Genomic DNA, 13,965 nt, shown 5'->3' on the forward strand with positions numbered 1-13,965 from the left:
CAGAAAAGTATACTTGGTGCTTTGCTCACCACCAAGTTTAAGGGACAATGGCATGATAACCCTGATAGGAGGAGGGACAAATAAAAAGAACACCTCTTTCTAGGCAGCAGCATTTGGGAGCAAAGAGAGTGTTGTGGAGTTACGTGTTTGTTTGAGTGTCCAAACTATCCTCTTTAGGTGGTTATTACTACTTTACTTTCAAGAACATCATAAAATCCACTGATTTCAAAAGCCCAGACACATATTATTACAGCAATTCAGTTGTTGAGGTGAGAAAAAATGAGAAGGACGTTGCTGTACCACTAAATCTATGGCTTGGCACTGCTGAAACCAAACAAAAAGAATTCACGGTGTCTAGATAGGGCTATTTTATACTGACTGTCTCTGGGGACTCAAACAAAATCCATTTGTTTGTTTGTTTGCTTTTCAGTTACACTTGTGTGGGGTTGCTGTCCCCACCCCTTCGGATTGTAGTTTGCCTGTGTCTTTGGATCTCAAGTGAGTCTCCTATAGGGGAGCACTTAGGTGATCTTGAGTTTTCATCCCTTCTTTTAACCCTGTGTCTTTTGTTTGGAGCTCGCAAAGCCTGTTTTATTGCTGTGCCCATATTACACTTAAAAACATTTTTTTATCATTAATCTGCAATCACGTGAAGAACATCATATTTACTAGGCTCCCACCTTCACCAAGTCCCCACCAAAACCTCTTACAGTCGTTGTCCATAAGCATTGTTGTATGCTGTAGACTGCTTCACCATGTCCCCCCACAAACACCCCATTACAGTCGCTGTCCATCAGCGTGTAGTAAATGCTGTAGAATCTCTACTTGTCTTCTCTGTGTTGTACATCCCTCCCTTTGCCCCCCCGAGCCCACGCATTATACATGTTAATCCTAATGTCCCCTTTCTTCTCCCTGCCCTTATCCCTCCCTTCCCACACACCCTGCCCATTCCCTTTCCCTTTGGTAACTGTTATTGAACTCTCGGGGTCTGTGAGTCTGCTGCTGTTTATTTCCTCCAGTTTTTCTTTGTTGTTATACTCCACACATGAGTGAAATCATTGGCTACTTGTCTTTCTCCACCTGGTATATATCACTGAGCATGCTACCGTCTAGCTACATCCACATCCTTGCAAATGGTAGGATTTGTTTTCTTCTTATGGCTTCTTACTGCACTTTTTAAACTGGACTTCATTCTTCCTTTTTGTTTGTAGTTTCCCTATTTGCTTTCACGATTGATCTGTTGGTTATGAGCAATAGATTTGTGTTAATCGATATCTATCTGAATCTGTGTAACTGTCTGTCTATCTATCAAACTATCTATCTATCTATCCTTCTATCTTTCTATCTATGTATCTCTCTATCTATCTTCCTATCATCTATGTATCGTGTCTATCATCTATCTATAATCTCTCATCTATCTATGTATCTATGAATCAATCATCTTTTTGTCTTCCCATCTATCCTTATGTACAGAACAGTTAACAACATCGCCTATGTCACTTCCCTACATTATGCTTCCAAAAATCTTGCCAAGTAACTAGGACGTATGGAGAGCACTGGGTACACTGAGACAATTGCAGGTCGAGTCTGCCACGTGTGCTTACAAAACCATTAAATGGTTGTCCAGGGACTTGAACCCATATCTCTGTCCTCTGTCCTCTTTTACCTGCTTCTCGCCTGCTGACTCTAATTTGCCACAATAATTGACTAAGTCTTCCCTGAAGACCACAAGTATCCTTCCTCTGGGCCTGTTGTAGTCAGAAAAGTATACTTTGTGCTTTGCTCATCACCAAGTATGAAGGACATCGGCGTGATCACCTCTGATAGGAGGAGGGACAAATAAAAATGAACACCTATTTCTAGACAGGAGCAGTTTTGAACAAAGAGTGTGTTGTGTAGTGACGTGTTTATTTGAGTGTCCAACCTTCACTCTTAAGTGGTTATTTCCTTTTTACATTCATGAACATCATAAAACGCACTGATTTCAAAAGCCCAGACGCATTTTATTACAGCAATTCTGTTATTGAGGTGAGAAAAATTGAGTAGGACTTTGCTGTACAACGGAATCTATTTCTGGGCACTGCTGAAACCAAACAAAAAAAAATTCATGGTGGCCAGCTAGGGCTATTTTCTACTGACTGTCTCTGGGGACTCAAACAGAATCCATTTGTTTGTTTGTTTGTTTCTCAGTTTCACATTTTTTGGGTACCTGTCACCGCCCCTTCAGCTTTTAATTTGTCCGTGTCCTGGGATCTCAAGTGAGTCTCTTGTAAGGGAGCACATACATGATCGTGAGTGAAAGATAGCTTAATTTAGTAAGATGCTTTCCTATCTACCTACCTATCTATCTCTTTACCTATCTATGTTATCTTTCTATCTATCTATCTGTCATCTATCTATGTATGGTCTGTCATCTATCTACTATCATCTGTGTATCTATCTAATTAATCTATCATCTATATGTATGTATATCAGTCAAATCTATGTATCAATCATTTGTCTCTCTATATATCTGTTTTCTCACTTTTGTCAACGTTCTGTCCCTAGGTGCACTTTGATTCCTCTGTGTCCTTCTCATTCTCAATTCCTTGTGTTTGTTTTTGTGAGTTAGCTGTGTGTTTGGGTCTTGAGAGGAGTGGCCTTGGGTGGGAACGTCTCCTGCGTAGGTGGCACGAGTCTGCTGGGTGTGGATAGTGTGGTTGGTGGGCTGCGCTCTTGAAACGGTGCAGCCCAGTGCCCTCCAGCTGCTCTGCCCCTGGGCCGTTCCTGCTGTGTCGGCTGCATGAGCTGCAGGGAATATCCGAGGCCCCATGCAGGGAGCACCCTGGCGGGCCTGCGGGGTCCGTGGTAGGTACATGCCCAGTAGTATGTCTTTTTGCCTGTGCACCGATGTTACCTCGGTGGCCCTGCTTGGTGGCCCATCTTCAGAGAGTATGTGTGTAGTCACTGGTTAAGGGAACTGCGTTTTGGTGACACGCGGGGTTCTTCTGGGCCAGTGGCCCATGGATTGCTGAGGTGGCAGCCCAGCTAGCTTGTGGGGAAACTGCTCCCCTCTGCTGTCAAGGTGGAGGTGGAATGTCAGTGCATTTACGCATTTAGATGTGAGTGAGGTCTATCTGAAATGGAATAGTAGCGCTGAGAGCTATGTTTCCACCCCCTCAACTTGTAGTTCATCTTCGTCCTTGGATCTCAAGTTAGTCTCCTGTAAGGGAGCACATAGGTGGTCTTGAGTTTTCATCCCTTCTTTTAACCCTGTGTCTTTTCATTGGAGTATTGAAGAGCCTGTCCTTTTATTCTGAGAACTGAGAGCTATGTCCTTATTGCACTTTAAAAATTTTTTTTGTTATCATTAATCCACAATCACGCAAAGAACATTATGATCACCAAGTACACCACGTACCCCCAAAAACCCCTTCACAGTAGCTGTCCATCAGCATAGTTGGATGCTGTAGACACCTTCACCATGTCCCCCCCACACCCCGTTACAGTCGCTTTCCATCAGCGTGTAGTAAGATGCTGTAGAATCACTACTGGTCTTCTCTGTGTTGTACAGCCCTCCCAATGCTACCCCCACCCACACATTATACATGCTAATCCTAATGCCCCCTTTCTTTCACCCCACATTTATCAAACACTTCCCACCCACCCTGCCTAGTCCCTTTCCCTTTGGTAACTGTTAGTCCACTCTTGGGTTCTGTGAGTCTGCTGCTGTTTTTTTCCTTCAGTTTTTCTTTGTTGTTATACTCAACACAGGAGTGAAATCATTTGGTACTTGTCTTTCTCCGAATGGCCTTTTTCACTGAGCATAATACCCTCCAGCTCCATTAACGTTGTTCAAATATTAGGATTTTTTCTTCTTACGGCTGCTTACTGTACTTTTTAAACTAGATTTCTGTCTTCTCTTTTGTCTGTAGATTCGCTATGTGCTTTCACCATTGCTCTCCTCGTTATTAGCAATAACTTTACGTTAATCAATATGTACCTATATGTATCTATCCATCTGTCTGTCTGTCTATCTATCTATCTATCTTCCTATCAACGATCTATGATGTCTATCATCAATCTATGTTCCTATCTATCTATCTTTCATCTGTCGTCTGTCTAGCTATCTATCTATGAATCAATCATCTTTTTGTCTGCCCATCTATCCTTATGTACAGAACAGTTAACAACATCGCCTTTGTCACTTCCCTACATTATGCTTCCAAAAATCTTTCAAGGTAACTAGGCTGTAGGAAGAGCACTCGGTTCACCGAGATACTTGCAGGTCGAGTCAGCCACGTGTACCTACAAAACCAGTAAATGGTTGTGCAGGGACTTGAACCTGTGTCTGTATCCTCTATTATCTTCTTCTCACTGGCTGACTCTATTTAGCCACATTCATTGACTAAGTGCTCCGTGAAGACCACAAGTATTGTTCCTCTGGGCCTGTTGTCCACAGAAAGAAAACTTGGTGCTTTGCTCACCACCATGTTTGAGGGACATCGGCGTGATCACCGCTGATAGGATGGAACGACAAATGAAAAGGAACACCAGTTGCTAGACAGGAGCACTTGGGAACAAAGAGTGTGTTGTGGAGTGACGTGTTTATTTCAGTGTCCAAACTTCCCTCTTTATATAGTTATTACTTCTTTACATTCATGAACTTCATAAAACCCACTGATCTCAAAGGTCCAGATGTATACTTTTACACCAATTCAATTGTTGAGTTGAGAGAAAATGAGAAAGACGTTGCTGTACCACTAAATCTATGGCTGGGCAATGCTGAAACCAAACAAAAAGAATTCACGTTGGCCAGATAGGGCTGTTTTCTACTGACTGTCTCTGTGGACTCAAACAGAATCCATTCTAGGATTGTTTGTTTTTCAGTTTCACTGTGTTGGGTGCCTGTACACACCCCTTCGGCTTTTAGATTGTCTGTGTCCTTGGATCTCAAGAGAGTCTCCTGTAAGGGAGCACGAAGGTGGTCTTGAATTTCTTCCCTTCTTTTAACCCTGTGTCATTTGTTTGGAGCACTCAAATCCTGTCCTTTTATTCTGATGATTCAGAGCTGTGCCCTTATTGCACTTAAAAAATTGTTTTTGTTATCATTAATCTACAATCACGTGAAGAACATTATGTTTACTAGACTCTCCCCTTCACCAAGTCCCTCCCAAAAACCTTACAGTTGCTGTCAGTTAGCAGAGATGGATGCTGTAGACCCGTTCACGATGTACCCCCACACACACCCCATTACAGTCGCTGTCCTTCAGCGTGTAGTAAGATGCTGTAGAATATCTACTTGTCTTCTCTGTGTTGTACAGCACTCGCCATGCGACCCCGCCCTCACGCAGTATACATGCTTTTCCTAATCTCCCTTTTCTTTCTCCCCACCCTTATCCCTCCCTTCCCTTCCACCCTTCTCAGTCCTTTTCCCTTTGGTAACTGTTACAACACATTCGGGTTCTGTGAGTCTACTGCTGTTTTTTTTTTCAGTGTTTCTTTCTTGTTATACCCAACACATGAGTGAAATCATTTTGTACTTGTCTATCTCCACCTGGAATATTTCACTGAGCATACTACCGTCTCGCTCCATCCACGTCATTGCAAATGGTAGCATTTGTTTTCTTCTTATGGCTGCAAACGGCAGTTTTTAAACTGGACTTCATTCTTCATTTTAGTTTGTAGTTTCGCTATGTGCTTTCACCATTGATCTCCTTGTTATGAGCAATAGCTTTGTGTTATTTAATATGTATCTGTATGTATCTTTCTATCAATCTATCTGTCTATCCTTCTATATTTCTATCTATCTATCTTTCAATCTATCTATCTATCTATCATCTACCTGTCTATCAATCTATCTTCCTATCTACCTATCATGTCTATCGTCTGTCTATCTGTCATCTGTCATCTATCTATCTATGAATCAATCATCTTTTTGTCTGGCCATCTATCCTTATGAACAGGACAGTTAACAACATCGCCTATGTCAGTTCCCTACATTATGCTTCCAAAAATATTGCAAAGTAACTAGTCCTTAGGGAGAGCACAGGTTTCACTGAGACGCTTCCAGGTCGAGTCAGCCGCTTGTGCTTACAAATCCAGTAATTTATGGTGGTGCAGGGACTTGCACCCATCTCTCTGTCCTCTGTCCTCTTTTACCTCCTTCTCGCTTGCTGACTGTATTCAGCCACTTTCGTTGACTAAGTGCTTCCAGAAGACCACAACTATCGTTCCTCTGGGCCTGTTTAGACAGAAAAGTATACTTGGTGCTTTGCTCACCACCAAGTTTAAGGGACAATGGCATGATAACCCTGATAGGAGGAGGGACAAATAAAAAGAACACCTCTTTCTAGGCAGCAGCATTTGGGAGCAAAGAGAGTGTTGTGGAGTTACGTGTTTGTTTGAGTGTCCAAACTATCCTCTTTAGGTGGTTATTACTACTTTACTTTCAAGAACATCATAAAATCCACTGATTTCAAAAGCCCAGACACATATTATTACAGCAATTCAGTTGTTGAGGTGAGAAAAAATGAGAAGGACGTTGCTGTACCACTAAATCTATGGCTTGGCACTGCTGAAACCAAACAAAAAGAATTCACGGTGTCTAGATAGGGCTATTTTATACTGACTGTCTCTGGGGACTCAAACAAAATCCATTTGTTTGTTTGTTTGCTTTTCAGTTACACTTGTGTGGGGTTGCTGTCCCCACCCCTTCGGATTGTAGTTTGCCTGTGTCTTTGGATCTCAAGTGAGTCTCCTATAGGGGAGCACTTAGGTGATCTTGAGTTTTCATCCCTTCTTTTAACCCTGTGTCTTTTGTTTGGAGCTCGCAAAGCCTGTTTTATTGCTGTGCCCATATTACACTTAAAAACATTTTTTTATCATTAATCTGCAATCACGTGAAGAACATCATATTTACTAGGCTCCCACCTTCACCAAGTCCCCACCAAAACCTCTTACAGTCGTTGTCCATAAGCATTGTTGTATGCTGTAGACTGCTTCACCATGTCCCCCCACAAACACCCCATTACAGTCGCTGTCCATCAGCGTGTAGTAAATGCTGTAGAATCTCTACTTGTCTTCTCTGTGTTGTACATCCCTCCCTTTGCCCCCCCGAGCCCACGCATTATACATGTTAATCCTAATGTCCCCTTTCTTCTCCCTGCCCTTATCCCTCCCTTCCCACACACCCTGCCCATTCCCTTTCCCTTTGGTAACTGTTATTGAACTCTCGGGGTCTGTGAGTCTGCTGCTGTTTATTTCCTCCAGTTTTTCTTTGTTGTTATACTCCACACATGAGTGAAATCATTGGCTACTTGTCTTTCTCCACCTGGTATATATCACTGAGCATGCTACCGTCTAGCTACATCCACATCCTTGCAAATGGTAGGATTTGTTTTCTTCTTATGGCTTCTTACTGCACTTTTTAAACTGGACTTCATTCTTCCTTTTTGTTTGTAGTTTCCCTATTTGCTTTCACGATTGATCTGTTGGTTATGAGCAATAGATTTGTGTTAATCGATATCTATCTGAATCTGTGTAACTGTCTGTCTATCTATCAAACTATCTATCTATCTATCCTTCTATCTTTCTATCTATGTATCTCTCTATCTATCTTCCTATCATCTATGTATCGTGTCTATCATCTATCTATAATCTCTCATCTATCTATGTATCTATGAATCAATCATCTTTTTGTCTTCCCATCTATCCTTATGTACAGAACAGTTAACAACATCGCCTATGTCACTTCCCTACATTATGCTTCCAAAAATCTTGCCAAGTAACTAGGACGTATGGAGAGCACTGGGTACACTGAGACAATTGCAGGTCGAGTCTGCCGCGTGTGCTTACAAAACCATTAAATGGTTGTCCAGGGACTTGAACCCATATCTCTGTCCTCTGTCCTCTTTTACCTGCTTCTCGCCTGCTGACTCTAATTTGCCACAATAATTGACTAAGTCTTCCCTGAAGACCACAAGTATCCTTCCTCTGGGCCTGTTGTAGTCAGAAAAGTATACTTTGTGCTTTGCTCATCACCAAGTATGAAGGACATCGGCGTGATCACCTCTGATAGGAGGAGGGACAAATAAAAATGAACACCTATTTCTAGACAGGAGCAGTTTTGAACAAAGAGTGTGTTGTGTAGTGACGTGTTTATTTGAGTGTCCAACCTTCACTCTTAAGTGGTTATTTCCTTTTTACATTCATGAACATCATAAAACGCACTGATTTCAAAAGCCCAGACGCATTTTATTACAGCAATTCTGTTATTGAGGTGAGAAAAATTGAGTAGGACTTTGCTGTACAACGGAATCTATTTCTGGGCACTGCTGAAACCAAACAAAAAAAAATTCATGGTGGCCAGCTAGGGCTATTTTCTACTGACTGTCTCTGGGGACTCAAACAGAATCCATTTGTTTGTTTGTTTGTTTCTCAGTTTCACATTTTTTGGGTACCTGTCACCGCCCCTTCAGCTTTTAATTTGTCCGTGTCCTGGGATCTCAAGTGAGTCTCTTGTAAGGGAGCACATACATGATCGTGAGTGAAAGATAGCTTAATTTAGTAAGATGCTTTCCTATCTACCTACCTATCTATCTCTTTACCTATCTATGTAATCTTTCTATCTATCTATCTGTCATCTATCTATGTATGGTCTGTCATCTATCTACTATCATCTGTGTATCTATCTAATTAATCTATCATCTATATGTATGTATATCAGTCAAATCTATGTATCAATCATTTGTCTCTCTATATATCTGTTTTCTCACTTTTGTCAACGTTCTGTCCCTAGGTGCACTTTGATTCCTCTGTGTCCTTCTCATTCTCAATTCCTTGTGTTTGTTTTTGTGAGTTAGCTGTGTGTTTGGGTCTTGAGAGGAGTGGCCTTGGGTGGGAACGTCTCCTGCGTAGGTGGCACGAGTCTGCTGGGTGTGGATAGTGTGGTTGGTGGGCTGCGCTCTTGAAACGGTGCAGCCCAGTGCCCTCCAGCTGCTCTGCCCCTGGGCCGTTCCTGCTGTGTCGGCTGCATGAGCTGCAGGGAATATCCGAGGCCCCATGCAGGGAGCACCCTGGCGGGCCTGCGGGGTCCGTGGTAGGTACATGCCCAGTAGTATGTCTTTTTGCCTGTGCACCGATGTTACCTCGGTGGCCCTGCTTGGTGGCCCATCTTCAGAGAGTATGTGTGTAGTCACTGGTTAAGGGAACTGCGTTTTGGTGACACGCAGGGTTCTTCTGGGCCAGTGGCCCATGGATTGCTGAGGTGGCAGCCCAGCTAGCTTGTGGGGAAACTGCTCCCCTCTGCTGTCAAGGTGGAGGTGGAATGTCAGTGCATTTACGCATTTAGATGTGAGTGAGGTCTATCTGAAATGGAATAGTAGCGCTGAGAGCTATGTTTCCACCCCCTCAACTTGTAGTTCATCTTCGTCCTTGGATCTCAAGTTAGTCTCCTGTAAGGGAGCACGTAGGTGGTCTTGAGTTTTCATCCCTTCTTTTAACCCTGTGTCTTTTCATTGGAGTATTGAAGAGCCTGTCCTTTTATTCTGAGAACTGAGAGCTATGTCCTTATTGCACTTTAAAAATTTTTTTTGTTATCATTAATCCACAATCACGCAAAGAACATTATGATCACCAAGTACACCACGTACCCCCAAAAACCCCTTCACAGTAGCTGTCCATCAGCATAGTTGGATGCTGTAGACACCTTCACCATGTCCCCCCCACACCCCGTTACAGTCGCTTTCCATCAGCGTGTAGTAAGATGCTGTAGAATCACTACTGGTCTTCTCTGTGTTGTACAGCCCTCCCAATGCTACCCCCACCCACACATTATACATGCTAATCCTAATGCCCCCTTTCTTTCACCCCACATTTATCAAACACTTCCCACCCACCCTGCCTAGTCCCTTTCCCTTTGGTAACTGTTAGTCCACTCTTGGGTTCTGTGAGTCTGCTGCTGTTTTTTTCCTTCAGTTTTTCTTTGTTGTTATACTCAACACAGGAGTGAAATCATTTGGTACTTGTCTTTCTCCGAATGGCCTTTTTCACTGAGCATAATACCCTCCAGCTCCATTAACGTTGTTCAAATATTAGGATTTTTTCTTCTTACGGCTGCTTACTGTACTTTTTAAACTAGATTTCTGTCTTCTCTTTTGTCTGTAGATTCGCTATGTGCTTTCACCATTGCTCTCCTCGTTATTAGCAATAACTTTACGTTAATCAATATGTACCTATATGTATCTATCCATCTGTCTGTCTGTCTATCTATCTATCTATCTTCCTATCAACTATCTATGATGTCTATCATCAATCTATGTTCCTATCTATCTATCTTTCATCTGTCGTCTGTCTAGCTATCTATCTATGAATCAATCATCTTTTTGTCTGCCCATCTATCCTTATGTACAGAACAGTTAACAACATCGCCTTTGTCACTTCCCTACATTATGCTTCCAAAAATCTTTCAAGGTAACTAGGCTGTAGGAAGAGCACTCGGTTCACCGAGATACTTGCAGGTCGAGTCAGCCACGTGTACCTACAAAACCAGTAAATGGTTGTGCAGGGACTTGAACCTGTGTCTGTATCCTCTATTATCTTCTTCTCACTGGCTGACTCTATTTAGCCACATTCATTGACTAAGTGCTCCGTGAAGACCACAAGTATTGTTCCTCTGGGCCTGTTGTCCACAGAAAGAAAACTTGGTGCTTTGCTCACCACCATGTTTGAGGGACATCGGCGTGATCACCGCTGATAGGATGGAACGACAAATGAAAAGGAACACCAGTTGCTAGACAGGAGCACTTGGGAACAAAGAGTGTGTTGTGGAGTGACGTGTTTATTTCAGTGTCCAAACTTCCCTCTTTATATAGTTATTACTTCTTTACATTCATGAACTTCATAAAACCCACTGATCTCAAAGGTCCAGATGTATACTTTTACACCAATTCAATTGTTGAGTTGAGAGAAAATGAGAAAGACGTTGCTGTACCACTAAATCTATGGCTGGGCAATGCTGAAACCAAACAAAAAGAATTCACGTTGGCCAGATAGGGCTGTTTTCTACTGACTGTCTCTGTGGACTCAAACAGAATCCATTCTAGGATTGTTTGTTTTTCAGTTTCACTGTGTTGGGTGCCTGTACACACCCCTTCGGCTTTTAGATTGTCTGTGTCCTTGGATCTCAAGAGAGTCTCCTGTAAGGGAGCACGAAGGTGGTCTTGAATTTTCTTCCCTTCTTTTAACCCTGTGTCATTTGTTTGGAGCACTCAAATCCTGTCCTTTTATTCTGATGATTCAGAGCTGTGCCCTTATTGCACTTAAAAAATTGTTTTTGTTATCATTAATCTACAATCACGTGAAGAACATTATGTTTACTAGACTCTCCCCTTCACCAAGTCCCTCCCAAAAACCTTACAGTTGCTGTCAGTTAGCAGAGATGGATGCTGTAGACCCGTTCACGATGTACCCCCACACACACCCCATTACAGTCGCTGTCCTTCAGCGTGTAGTAAGATGCTGTAGAATATCTACTTGTCTTCTCTGTGTTGTACAGCACTCGCCATGCGACCCCGCCCTCACGCATTATACATGCTTTTCCTAATCTCCCTTTTCTTTCTCCCCACCCTTATCCCTCCCTTCCCTTCCACCCTTCTCAGTCCTTTTCCCTTTGGTAACTGTTACAACACATTCGGGTTCTGTGAGTCTACTGCTGTTTTTTTTTTCAGTGTTTCTTTCTTGTTATACCCAACACATGAGTGAAATCATTTTGTACTTGTCTATCTCCACCTGGAATATTTCACTGAGCATACTACCGTCTCGCTCCATCCACGTCATTGCAAATGGTAGCATTTGTTTTCTTCTTATGGCTGCAAACGGCAGTTTTTAAACTGGACTTCATTCTTCATTTTAGTTTGTAGTTTCGCTATGTGCTTTCACCATTGATCTCCTTGTTATGAGCAATAGCTTTGTGTTATTTAATATGTATCTGTATGTATCTTTCTATCAATCTATCTGTCTATCCTTCTATATTTCTATCTATCTATCTTTCAATCTATCTATCTATCTATCATCTACCTGTCTATCAATCTATCTTCCTATCTACCTATCATGTCTATCGTCTGTCTATCTGTCATCTGTCATCTATCTATCTATGAATCAATCATCTTTTTGTCTGGCCATCTATCCTTATGAACAGGACAGTTAACAACATCGCCTATGTCAGTTCCCTACATTATGCTTCCAAAAATATTGCAAAGTAACTAGTCCTTAGGGAGAGCACAGGTTTCACTGAGACGCTTCCAGGTCGAGTCAGCCGCTTGTGCTTACAAATCCAGTAATTTATGGTGGTGCAGGGACTTGCACCCATCTCTCTGTCCTCTGTCCTCTTTTACCTCCTTCTCGCTTGCTGACTGTATTCAGCCACTTTCGTTGACTAAGTGCTTCCAGAAGACCACAACTATCGTTCCTCTGGGCCTGTTTAGACAGAAAAGTATACTTGGTGCTTTGCTCACCACCAAGTTTAAGGGACAATGGCATGATAACCCTGATAGGAGGAGGGACAAATAAAAAGAACACCTCTTTCTAGGCAGCAGCATTTGGGAGCAAAGAGAGTGTTGTGGAGTTACGTGTTTGTTTGAGTGTCCAAACTATCCTCTTTAGGTGGTTATTACTACTTTACTTTCAAGAACATCATAAAATCCACTGATTTCAAAAGCCCAGACACATATTATTACAGCAATTCAGTTGTTGAGGTGAGAAAAAATGAGAAGGACGTTGCTGTACCACTAAATCTATGGCTTGGCACTGCTGAAACCAAACAAAAAGAATTCACGGTGTCTAGATAGGGCTATTTTATACTGACTGTCTCTGGGGACTCAAACAAAATCCATTTGTTTGTTTGTTTGCTTTTCAGTTACACTTGTGTGGGGTTGCTGTCCCCACCCCTTCGGATTGTAGTTTGCCTGTGTCTTTGGATCTCAAGTGAGTCTCCTATAGGGGAGCACTTAGGTGATCTTGAGTTTTCATCCCTTCTTTTAACCCTGTGTCTTTTGTTTGGAGCTCGCAAAGCCTGTTTTATTGCTGTGCCCATATTACACTTAAAAACATTTTTTTATCATTAATCTGCAATCACGTGAAGAACATCATATTTACTAGGCTCCCACCTTCACCAAGTCCCCACCAAAACCTCTTACAGTCGTTGTCCATAAGCATTGTTGTATGCTGTAGACTGCTTCACCATGTCCCCCCACAAACACCCCATTACAGTCGCTGTCCATCAGCGTGTAGTAAATGCTGTAGAATCTCTACTTGTCTTCTCTGTGTTGTACATCCCTCCCTTTGCCCCCCCGAGCCCACGCATTATACATGTTAATCCTAATGTCCCCTTTCTTCTCCCTGCCCTTATCCCTCCCTTCCCACACACCCTGCCCATTCCCTTTCCCTTTGGTAACTGTTATTGAACTCTCGGGGTCTGTGAGTCTGCTGCTGTTTATTTCCTCCAGTTTTTCTTTGTTGTTATACTCCACACATGAGTGAAATCATTGGCTACTTGTCTTTCTCCACCTGGTATATATCACTGAGCATGCTACCGTCTAGCTACATCCACATCCTTGCAAATGGTAGGATTTGTTTTCTTCTTATGGCTTCTTACTGCACTTTTTAAACTGGACTTCATTCTTCCTTTTTGTTTGTAGTTTCCCTATTTGCTTTCACGATTGATCTGTTGGTTATGAGCAATAGATTTGTGTTAATCGATATCTATCTGAATCTGTGTAACTGTCTGTCTATCTATCAAACTATCTATCTATCTATCCTTCTATCTTTCTATCTATGTATCTCTCTATCTATCTTCCTATCATCTATGTATCGTGTCTATCATCTATCTATAATCTCTCATCTATCTATGTATCTATGAATCAATCATCTTTTTGTCTTCCCATCTATCCTTATGTACAGAACAGTTAACAACATCGCCTATGTCAC

The sequence above is a fragment of the Manis pentadactyla genome, chromosome X (assembly GCF_030020395.1).
Source record: "Manis pentadactyla isolate mManPen7 chromosome X, mManPen7.hap1, whole genome shotgun sequence".
In the NCBI taxonomy this organism is placed as follows: Eukaryota; Metazoa; Chordata; class Mammalia; order Pholidota; family Manidae; genus Manis; species Manis pentadactyla.